The sequence below is a fragment of the Erinaceus europaeus genome, chromosome 3 (assembly GCF_950295315.1).
Source record: "Erinaceus europaeus chromosome 3, mEriEur2.1, whole genome shotgun sequence".
Taxonomy (NCBI): Eukaryota; Metazoa; Chordata; class Mammalia; order Eulipotyphla; family Erinaceidae; genus Erinaceus; species Erinaceus europaeus.
In genome coordinates, this window is record NC_080164.1 from 155,529,080 (window position 1) to 155,539,709 (window position 10,630).

A 10,630-nucleotide genomic window follows, 5' to 3' on the forward strand; every position below is an offset into this window, starting at 1 on the left:
GAAAGGGAAAGGAAGCATTAATAACTGAAATGAAGTTGTTCCTCCAAAAAGGAGGATAGTCTTTGTGAAACTGTGAGTCAGTATCATTAACATCATTTTCTGTGCCAATAAAAATATTCTTTCTCTACACTGTCCAAAGTGGTAACACTTTGAAATGTGTTTAATGCAATTAAGAATCTGAATTTTAAATTGTATTTAGTTTTCAATAATTTCAAGTTTTGTAAGCATGTGTGGCTGACAACCAGATCTAGAAGGTTAGTTCAAGAGTGTTCCCAGCACACAAAAAGTCAAGTCAGTGGTAAATGAGTGGGTATATTTGTTGACCTCAACATATACAAACTGGTCAAATTTCAGGGTGTTGTTAAAACCACAGCAAGTGAGAAGGTACTTAGCATATTGTCCGCATGGTGATAAAGGGTTAGACCTCACATGCATATGCCAGCACTTTTGTCCCCTCAAACAGCCAATCCTCAAGGTTGTATTTCTTTGGTTTTTCCCATGGTGAATCACATTCCTTTTCCACAGTCTTGACACTACTTCTACACTGTGATGCTCAGGTATCTGTTTCCAGTCCATAGAAACAACAGTGTAAAAATCAGTGGCTTCTCGAGGGTGAAGGGGGAGTATGTGACTGCTAACGAAGATAAAATTCATTTGCAGGTGATTGAAATGTTCTAAAAGTGGCAGTATCTGTACAATTCTGTGGCCATACTAAAAACCACTGTGCTGCAGAATTTAAAAGAGTAAGTTTTGTCAAATGTGACCTTTGTGGTACTTGATTATCATTATCATCATCATTATTATTATTATTATTATTTACCTCCAGGGTTGTGTGCTTACACAAAAAATCCACTGCTTCTGGAGGCCATTTTCCCATTTTTGTTGCCCTTGTTATTATTGTTATTGCTATTATTGTTGTTGGATAGGACAGAGAGAAATCAAGGAGAGGAAGACAGAGAGGGGGAGAGAAAGATACCTGCAGACCTGCTTCATTGCTTGTGAAGTGACCCCCCCCCCACAGGTTGGGGAGCCAGGGGCTCAAACCAGTATCTTTATGCCAATCCTTCTGCTTCGCACCACATATGCTTAAACCACTGAGCTACCACCCAGCCCCCTGAATTATGTTTTAATATACTTAGGATACATATAATCATATGTATATAATCATGTCATTTTAATGCTTATACTGAAAGACTCTACCTGTGTATAAGTAGCTCTTTTTAAAAAACTGGGATTAATGGTTTACAGTAAATAACAGTTCTTGATACATGTGTAATATTTCTGTTTTCTGCAAAACACTCTCAACCCTAGCATAGCTCCTCCTCCACCATCATGCACCAGGACCTGAAAGCCCCCCCCCCCCCAGTCTTTTACTTTGGTGCAATATACTAAATCCAGTCCAAGTTCTGCTTTGTGTGTCTCCTTTCTGTTCTTATTTCTCAGCTTCTGTCCATGAGTGAGATCATTCATATTCATTCTATTCTTTCTGGCTTATCTCAACATGATTCCTTCAAACTATTCAAGATGAGGTGAGAAAGTGAATTCATCATTAATAGCTGAGTCTGTCTAAGTAGTTTTAATGGATGTCTGGACATCTCTTCCTGCCTGTTGTCTTCATTTTTGACTTTTGTGTTTCTTTTAGTGCTACCCAGATTTTCCCAACTCAAGCTTAAAATCTCACTGCTGTCATTGACTAAATAGTCACTTAAAAAAATTTTTTTTTATTTATAAAAAGGAAACACTGACAAAACCATCGGATAAGAGGGGTACAACTCCATACAATTTCCACCACCAGAACTCCATATCCCATCCCATCCCCTCCCCTGACAGCTTTCCTATTCTTTAACCCTGTCCTGGAGCTCCACTTTCCCAGTGCCCTACCGCACTAGGGAAGAGAGAGGCAGACTGGGAGTATGGATCGACCTGTCAATATTCACTATTTTATGGAATATGTAGTATCAATAGTTATCAATTGCTGAGTAGGCTAATAAATGTAGACTCTTTAAAACTATCACCTGTGGACCGGAGATTATGAGCTCCATTTTTTTTAACATTTACTTATTTATTCCCTTTTGTTGCTCTTGTTATTTTATTATTGTAGTTATTATTGATGTCATTGTTGGATAGGACAGAGAGAAATGGAGAGAGGAGGGGAAGACAGAGAGGGGGAGAGAAAGAAAGACACCTGCAGATGTGCTTCACCGCTTGTGAAGCGACTCCCCTGCAGGTGGGGAGCTGGGGACTCGAACCAGGATCCTGATCCCGGTCCTTGTGCTTTGTGCCACGTGCGCTTAACCCGCTGTGCTACCGCCCGACTCCCTATGAGCTCCTTTTTACAGGTGAGGCAATAGAGGCTCAGAGGTCACACTATTGGTGGCAGTTTTGAGATTTGAACTCACGTCTGACTTTGAGATTAAACCTCACCTATCCGCACTATCTCTTCCTCTTCTCTTACATTCAACCAGTGTCTAGACCTCAGAATCCACACCCAGTCGTTAACTTCCATTCACACTGCCACCACTGTCGATCAGTGTGTTATACCTACTGGTGGTGACTTCAGTACCAAGACCACCAATCTCCTGGGGCCCTCCTTTACACTTCACCATCCCACCTTCCTCTTTTCTCTACCACAGTTACATTCTCAAATTCCTTCATGACTTCCCATTTATTGTGAGGTGAAGCCATATCCTTCAGATGACATCCAAACATCTCACTGTTTAGATGTCATGAGTTTATCTCCCACTGTCCCCTTCCAAAATCTTAAATGAGATGTGTCTCCACAAGGCCTGACATTTAAGAAAAGGCCCTCAGGTGGCTGCTGGTTCAACACGATGCTTTTTACACCTTCAAGGCCCAGTTAAAATAATCTCCTCCATTGTTCTCTCCAAGTAGATATGATTCTTTTCTTAATTTTTTTTATGCCCAAAGTGCTTTGTGTCTGTCTCACCCAGGCAGTTATAATCTTCATTGCTCAGTGTTGAGTGTTTCCCCATTATATTGCCATTTATTTATTTATGCCAACTGGGTGATCGCTGGGACTCATTGTCAGCACTACAAATCCACTGCACCCTGCTGCCATTCTTTTTCTCCTCTTCCTATTTTATTTGCTAGGACAAAGAGAAATTGAGAGGGGAATATATATATATATATATATATATATATATATATATATAGAGAGAGAGAGAGAGAGAGAGAGATGGAGAGAGATGGAGAGATAGAAGGATAGATACGATACCTGCAGACCTGCTTCACCCTGTAGGTGCAGAGCTGGGGCTCAAACCCTAGTATGGTGATATGTGTACTCAGCTGGGTGTGCCACCTTCTTGACCTCTCAGCAAATACATTCTAGTACTTCCAAATGACTCATACTGTCAATCTTTGGTCCTTTCATTTCTCAGGTAACTGAGTTAGAATATCTCTTTTTAAAACAAAAATACTTAAATTCAGAGTCACATTCCTGAAGGAAAACAAAAGAAGGAATGGCACAACACTTCATAGTTCCCTTTAGCTGGTGCGTCATGTCAGGATATCCAGGGGTGGAGATGGTCTGTTGCTAATGTCTAGCTGGAAAAGTAGAGACCTATACAAAGCACTGTATAGAAAACGCGCAGACTCATGGGAGAAGGCCAGAATGTGGAAGGGTCCTTGAAAAACTATTATCAGTTGGTGGCTTAGAAACTCTGTGAAAACTTCCTTCTGAGTCAGGAGACTGGCATAGGACATGGAGCTAATGAACTTCAGCCTGCAGGCCAGATGTCCTGTTTTGACAAAGAATTTTATTGGAACACAGACATGCTCATCTGTTTATGTTGTCTATGGTCCTCCTATCATGACAACAGCAGAGCAGAGTAGTTGAGACAGAGACCATATGGCCTGCAATGCTGCGATGTCTAAAATATTTACTATCTGATTCTTTACAAGAAAAAAAAAATGCTGACCAGGACATTGCTTGTCATGGCTTAAAGAGTTCTCTATCCTGACTTATTCCACCATTATTGTATCCATGGGACATAAACATCCATGAATAAATGATATTTTGACATAATTCTTATTCCTGTTTTTTGTTCAATAACAAAAAATTAAGGCAATGTCTGGAATTTTCATTTCTTTGTATGGCAACTTAGAATATCATGATTTAATCTGGTTTGTTTAAAAAAAGCTCCAAAAAACAATGTCACTTTTATATAAGTAGGAACATGAGAATAAACATAGCAATGATAAACAACTTGTGGATTATCTTGAGAAGTGGCACAGCAAGAAAAGTGTTGGACTTCCAAATATAAGGCTCTGAGTTCGATCCCTAGGAGTACATGTACTACAGTGAGTGATGTCGGGCTGTCTTTCTCTCCTCCTCTCTCTCATTAATAAATGAATAAATAATTTAAAAGAATAAAACTTGTAGGCAAGTAGAAAGCACCATAGACACATACTTTGCACTAATGTGCTATAGTACATGCCACAATGTTAAAAACTTCAGCACACACCACATGTCATAGATGCAATCAGTTGTCATTTATGTTCTGGGGTGGTTGGTTAGCATCTGAAGTGCTCTATTTCAAGAATATTCTCTCAAGAAGTCTTTAGTTAGCATATTTTGAACTCTGTAATTAGGACTCCATCTCTTGAGAGACTCTACTATCATTCTAACTGGCACTCTGGGATGTGCAATTAGCATAAAAAGACAATAGAATTCTTTTTTAATGGTGGAAATGGAAGGTGCTAAGAATGTGTAAGTTGATAAGTTAGGTAGAGATGTCACCTGTGCTTCTGATACCAGGCATATGAATGTGTATACATACATACATATTATCACTTATTGCCCATTGGCATACTATTTTCCTAGTTCTTCTTAGTGATTGCAGAACTCTAAAACCTCATTTGGCAGTTTGGTTCCTAACTCCAGAGCAGTTCTCAACAAAGGCCAAAAACAGTCAGAGAGCCGAAGCCAGACCTTCCACCTTCTGCAACCCACAATGACCTTGGGTTAATACTCCCAAAGGGATAGAGAATAAGAAAGCTGTCAGGGGTGAGGATGGAATATAGAGATCTGGTGGTGGGAACTGTGTGGAGCTGTGCCCCTCCTATCCTACGGTTTTGTTAATGTCTCCTTTTTTAAATAAATAAATAAATAAATAAATAAATAAATAAATAGACAGAGAGCCAGGGCTTCCTTGAGCTTCCAAGAACAATCTGTATATGTGATCCCGGGTGCTAATATACATGAAAGTGTGGCAGAACTCCATCTGACAGTTTGGGTTAATGACCAAAATGCTTTAGCTCAGTTCACCTTGTAAAAAAACTGCTATAACAAAAACTTCTCTTCTGCTGTGGCTGCTGTATATTCACCAGAAGTTATGGTCATTCCTTTGAAATACTATTGAACTGATAAAATTAAAAAACACTGAAGCCAGAGATAGTACAGTGGCAGCACACCATACGTTCATGTCTGAGGCACCATAGGCTCCAGGTTCAATCCCCAGCAACACCATATGTTAGAGCTGAGTAGTGCTCTGATCTCACTCTCTCTCATGAAAATAAACTATTTTTTTAAAAGTTCTTTAAAAACATTATTAAAAATTTTGTATGGGGCCGGGGTGGATAACATAATGGTTATGCAAAGAGACTCTCATGCCTGAGGCTTCAAAATACCAGGTTCAATCCCCCACACGACCATAAGCCTAACTGAGCAGTACTCTGGTTTAAAAAAAAAAAAAAAGATGGGGCTGGAGGTAGATAGCATAATGGTTATGCAGAGACTCTCATGCCTGAGGTTGCAATGTCCCAGGTTCAGTCCCCTGAATTACCATATGCCAGAGCTGAGCAGTGCTCTGGTAAAAAAACAACAACAAACCCCCCCCCAAACTGTATGTGTAACATGTACATTTTAGAAGACTATATTCTTCTATTGAAATAATGAAAAATGATTACAATATTCTCTTATTTTTACTCCCCAGTTGTATCTATGATTAATTTATATTTACTTCTAACTGCTTCAAGTTTACATGTCCCCTAAATGAAAACAAAAGGTTTGCTTTAACAGACCTTTACTTACTCTGGTTGTTATCATGAGTAGGGAAATATGATAGTTTTTTTTTTTTTTTTTAGACTGAAACCTTTTGTCTGGGATCATCAGAAATTGTGTGTTCTAAATACACAACTGATTTTGAGCAGCAGCAACTGTTGGCTTCCACTAGGGCTGCAGCTGGGTTTCTTTCTTTCTTTTTTTAATTTTTATTTATAAAATGGAAATGTTGACAAGACTATAGGATCACAGGGGAACATTTTTACACAATGCCCACCCCCAGAGCTCCATATCCAATCCCCTTCCTTGATAGCTTCCTTATTCTTTATCCCTCTGGGAATATGGACCCAGGATCACTATGGGGTGCAGAAAGTGGAAGGTCTGGCTGGCAGGGATCTGGGGATGGGGGGGGGCTCCAAGATACATGTTGGGGTCATCTGCCCAGGGAAGTCTGGTTGGCATCATGGTAGCATCTGGAACCTGGAAGCTAGGTTTCCACCTGGCTCTCAAACTCCAAAGTCAATCAGAATCACATCACTACAGCTAAGTCCTGTGACTTTGATGCTAGGGAGCCTCAACCCAGAGAAACAGGGAGCTTCTTCAGTGAACTCCAAGGAGAGGAAGAATGGCATATAAAGAAGCCTTTGTGGGCTGGAAATAAGGTAGTTTTTCACGAGTTCATTCATTCATCATCTAAACTGCTCCTAGAACTGTGCTAGGTATTGGGGCAACCATATCAGGCCTCCAAAAATAAGTCTAAAAGGAAAGACCTGGTTATCATCCTTCACAAAATGAATAATCTGTTTTCTTTGTATTCCTGGCCAGTGGGGGTCCAGGAAACAATGTCAGCTAACAAAAAATGATTTGAAATGAATGCAAAAGAGCATTTCAAACACAGGAAAGATAGGTCTGTGCTAGGCTGACCTCCACACAAGGGAGAACCTCGAAGGTAGCTTTGATACGGTTATTAAGTCACACAGAAGCACCTGCCAGAGTCCCAGATCAGGAATGAACTCTGGGCACTCAGAATGGCTGTCTGTGTGCCAGGCTAAGAGGTCAAGCAGAGAACTAGGACGAGGTGAAGCTGGGTGGAAAGGGCTAGGCTCTGGTCCCACTGTCCTTCCATGAGCTACATCTCAGTCATATTGTACTCCTCATCTCCACCACTGCAAATAAAAGCTACACAGAATCACCTAGATACTTTGTTCCCAAGTCCAATTGCAGGACGGAAATCATCAGTCCATGACAGAGAAAAAAGAAGGCACAATAGCAAGGATTTCATCAGTCTAAATGTACATACAATATGTAAAGGGCTGCCTTCACTTTACAAGTTTAGACTTAATGATTTTCTTGGTTTTAAAAAGGTTCATTTTGGGGCTTGGTGGTGGGACACCTGGTTGAGTGCACATGTTACAATGCTCAAGGACCTGGGTCCGAGCCCCTAGTCCCTACCTGCAGGGGGAAAGCTGCAAGGCGCCTCTCTCCCTATTTTCCCCCTTCCCTCTCGTTTTCTGGCTGTTTCTATGCAATAAACAAAGGTAATAAAAAAATTTTCAATGGTTCATTTTATGAATTAATAGTGTAGTGGGGGATTTCTCTTTGTCTCTTTCTCTCAGAGGTACAGAGAGTGACAGAGACTACAGCACCAAACCTGCCTTCAGTTGAGTGGGGGACAAGCTCAAACCTGGACTGTGCACATGGGTGGGTAGGTTTTTGTGTTTTTTTTGTCCCCACTTGGCAGGGCTCGCAAAATAATTCACTTGTTTAGTGTACTGCTTTGTCATGTGTGAACCCAGGTTTAAGCCTGGCCTCGACCACTGAGGGGAGTGTTGGTGCTGTGGTTTGTCACTCTCTGCATTTCTGCCTTTCTGGCTCTATCTGAAAAAAAAATTTTTTTTAATCAAAATAATAAAATAAATCCCATGTGGTCTGGGAGGTTGTGCAGTGGATAAAGCATCGGACTCTCAAGCATGAGGTCCTGAGTTCAATCCCCAGCAGCACATGTACCAGAGTGATGTCTGGTTCTTTCTCTTTCTCCTCCTATCTTTCTCATTAATAAATAAATAGAATATTTAAAAATATAAATAAAATAAAGTAAATCCCTACTTTGCAAAATAAAAATGTAGTAACACAATAAAACAATTAACTTCCCCTAGTTAAAAAAAAAAAGTTGGTCAACAAAGAACCAGGAACTAAAACTCTGGAGAGGTTCTAATCAGGTGGTAAAAGTCTGACAAGTTCAGCCTGTCCAATCCACCGGCACAGGCCCGTTTTGTCTCTACATGTCTGTTAAATATTTTTTGCTACTATGGATGGGACCTATTTGTTCCTTTGTTTAAAAACCACTAGATTTAACATCTTCCCAAAAGTCAGTGGCCCCTCAATACAAGTTCAACCCTCACTGGTTCCTGCAACTCTCAACATAGCAGCAGTGCTGCCCACACTTTGTACACCTTCTCCCTCCTGTCTCTGTGGAGGCTGCTTCTCAGTGGGTCTGCCCTCTCTCCACTTACCTGCAAACTCCTATTTGTTTCTCACTGTCTAGCATCACTTTTCAGTCTGAAGTTTTGTCTAATATTCCCCACTCTCTCTTCTTTACTAAAGGGGAGGCTGGGGACCCGAGTCTTTATGGTGGAAGAAGATGATGGTTTGGTTGAGGATGAAATGTACTGATACCTTCCTTAGGGAATTGTGCAGATGTATCCTTGAGACAATAAAACCCCTGTAAGTCAGCATTTCCTCATATTGGAATTGAAAACTTAAAAAAAAAAAAAGGAATCATTCCCTTTTCTATATTTCTGTGATACTTTATACAAACTTTTAGTGTATTTATTTATTTACATAAAGAGGGAGAGAGAAGCAGAGCACCACTCTGGCTCATGTGGTGTTGGAGATGGAACTCAGGACCTAATGCCTGAGGGTACTGACACTTGAGCCACCACCACCTCCTTGGCCACCTTCTACTGTATTTATAAGAAGCATTTGTTTCTGCCATTCTTTCTTCCAGGATTATAACCCTCCAACACCTACTCTGGTAGCTGAAAAACCAAGAAAACTGAAATATATGCTTTTTATATTGCTATAAGAGAAGAAATGTTTGAGGTAAGCGAGGTCTTACAAAGAAATGGCTACTTTATATGCTCTGAACTCCCGAGATTCAGGATGGCTCCCTCCCAACCTCAAATTCTTCTTGTACCCCTCTCCCTCTTGTGCTTCGAATCCCACCCTCAATGCCTCTTTCCTGTGTGTCAAGTTTACATGAGATAAGTTTATCAGATTCTTTCTTGAGCTCAGGTTTTGATGGAGGAAGGAGAGATCAGGGAATGATTATAAGGAAGGCAGGGAAGAGGCCGCAAGGTGGGCAGAGAGGAAACTCCGAGGAGAAAGCCTGTCTCCCTGCCTTCATGAAGTCTCCCAGAGTGCAAAAGGCACTGATTTCAGAACTGCCTACTTGTACCATCTGGGATGCTTAGATGGGAATCAATGAAGGAGCCAGTAAGGCACAGAAATCACTCTCCTAGCCAGAGATGATGATGATGATGATGATGATGATGATATACACACACACACACACACACACACACACACACATTTAATCAGAGTACTGCTTAGCTCTGGTTTATGGTGGTGCTAGGGGTTGAACCTGGGACCTTTGATACCTTAGGCATGAGAGTCTTCTTGCATAACCATTATGCTCTCTCTTCCCAGTCCCAGAGATGTCTCTCTAGGAAAATGCAAAGACGTCATCTGCCAAGAATGGGTAGAAATACTCACCAGATTGCGGGGGAGGAGAGCACTGGAAGGCAGGGACCAGGTGGAAGGCTGGGGGAGGGGCTGGGGGAGCTGGGGAGGGAGTAGGGCTCAAGGCGGACAGCGAACCAAGGTGTTGCCACTTTAGGGTGTGACAGAGTGGATGGGGACAGGGGTCCGCAGGGGAAGAGAGGGTGAGCAAGGCCTGACCACGGTACCCCAAGGACGCCAGGTAGGAGGCCTTGGCCTTCCGGGAAGCCTGCAGCCGGCCTCCGACTGGGACCCCGGGCACCGGGGAAACTTGTACAGACTTTCTCAGTGCCCGCACGGATACCTCGGGGCGACCAGACAGGCAGGGCGGAGGCCGCGGCCGGCCGAGGGTGCAGACCGGGGGCGCGGGCGTGCGGGTGTGTGCACGAGCGTGGACCCGAGCGACACACACTCACACACACACACTCACACGCCCGCGCCCACGCAGGGCCCCCGGCCGCGCCGCCCAAGCCTTCGCCCCCAGCCCGCTGCGCTCGGGTCCCCGCGCCCGGTGCCAAGTCCCAGCCGACGGCTTCCCGCCACCGCCGCGGGCAGGAGTTGGGGGCTGCGGGGGCGGTGAGGAGAAGACGACGGCAGGGCCTCCCCCACCCTCCACGGCTGTCCGCCAGCCCGTCCTCCCGGGAAGGGGACAGGGAGAAGGTGTCCCGGCTCTTACCGCTCGGGCGGCCAAGTGCGCGGAGCGCCGGCGGGACCTACCCCGCCACGTCGGCAGTGCGGGCCGGGACGCGGCCAGAGGGCGGGCCGCGGGGCAGCAGGGGCGGGCGGGCTGGACTGCCCCGCCCCGCAGCCTCCAGAGGGACTCCGCCT

General features: G+C 43.3%; 1 protein-coding gene across 1 annotated transcript in view; it reads right to left on the minus strand.

Annotated features, from left to right (window-relative positions):
• Window positions 1-10,617, minus strand: part of FAM114A1 (family with sequence similarity 114 member A1) — an 89,185-nt gene extending 78,568 nt beyond the window's left edge. The window contains exon 1 of the mRNA XM_007522790.3: window positions 10,479-10,617. The gene's annotated coding sequence lies outside the window, so the exon portion shown is untranslated. The remainder of the gene's footprint in view (window positions 1-10,478) is intronic.
• Between the last annotated feature and the right edge of the window lie 13 nt (window positions 10,618-10,630).